This window comes from Brassica oleracea, chromosome C9 (genome assembly GCF_000695525.1).
Source record: "Brassica oleracea var. oleracea cultivar TO1000 chromosome C9, BOL, whole genome shotgun sequence".
In the NCBI taxonomy this organism is placed as follows: Eukaryota; Viridiplantae; Streptophyta; class Magnoliopsida; order Brassicales; family Brassicaceae; genus Brassica; species Brassica oleracea.
Genome location: NC_027756.1, coordinates 12,273,269 through 12,274,354, shown reverse-complemented (window position 1 = coordinate 12,274,354; position 1,086 = coordinate 12,273,269). Strand labels below are relative to the sequence as shown.

The window sequence follows — 1,086 nt, the reverse complement described above, 5'->3', positions numbered from 1 at the left end:
TGGATAATGGCGCTGCACTCGTGTGTTAAGATCATCATACCTTCCATATCTTTCTTCTTTGCAGCCACATCATCTTTCAAGAATTTGCTGTACTGAGGGACCAACATAAAAGCATCAATGATGGGCATTGGGACCTGAACTTCACTCATTTGTTTCTCAAAGAGTGCCTTGTACTTCTCCAATAGCTGTCTTTTGAATCTTCCAGGGAATGGCAGCTTTGGCTCAAAGGGAGGAGGAACAAAAGACGATTCCTTCGTTAGAGTAGCAGTTTCACCATGTTTCACTATCTTCTTCTCCTCTCCAACCTTCTCTTTACCCTTAGCTTCAACAATCTTTTCCAGAATCTCTTCATCAACCTTCTCATCTACAATCACCACTTCATCATCAATGTTGATGGCCACCTCCCCACCTTGTTTTTTCACCATCCTTGGTGAGAACTCTTGGAGGCAACTCTCTACCACTCTTTAGGGTGATTGCCTTCATTGTTTCCTTGGGGTTTTGCTCTGGCTTTCCAGGTAATGACCCTTGTTGGCGACTTGGCTGAGAATTCATAGAAGCAAACTGGTTCTCCGAATTTCGGATCTTGTTGTTGAGCTCATTGTAGCTTCCATCAATCTTGGAGTGAATGTTTTTGAACTCATAGCCCATTGTTTTCTCATTCTTTGCCTGAAAATCCAAGAGCTTTTTGAACATTCCATCCACACTTGTATCTGAAGCTGGAGCTTGTGAAGAACTTCCTTGGACTTGAGTAGACTGATTGCTGTGATTGTTGAAACCATGAGGGATGTTTTGCCTAGGCTGATAGCTCCCTTGCTGAGTGTTCTGCTTTGGCTGGTAGCCTCCTTGCTGGTTGTTGGAGTAAGACCTTTGCTGGTAGTTGTTGTACTGAAAGTTAGGTTCCTTCCTGTACCAAGTACAATTGTTGTTGATGAAGCATATCTCTTCTTGGCCTTCCAAACCATCAACCTCATTGACCTTAGGAGGAACCTCTTGACTAGGACCACCCACAAAGTTCATCTGCTCCTGTTTAGCTTGGTTGGAAAGAAGCAAATCCATCTTCTCTTGCAAGGACTTGATCTCTTTCTC

At 43.5% G+C, this 1,086-nt stretch overlaps 1 pseudogene; it reads right to left on the bottom strand.

Annotated features, from left to right (window-relative positions):
• Positions 1 to 1,086, bottom strand: part of LOC106314342 — an 11,105-nt pseudogene that overhangs the window by 3,706 nt on the left and 6,313 nt on the right.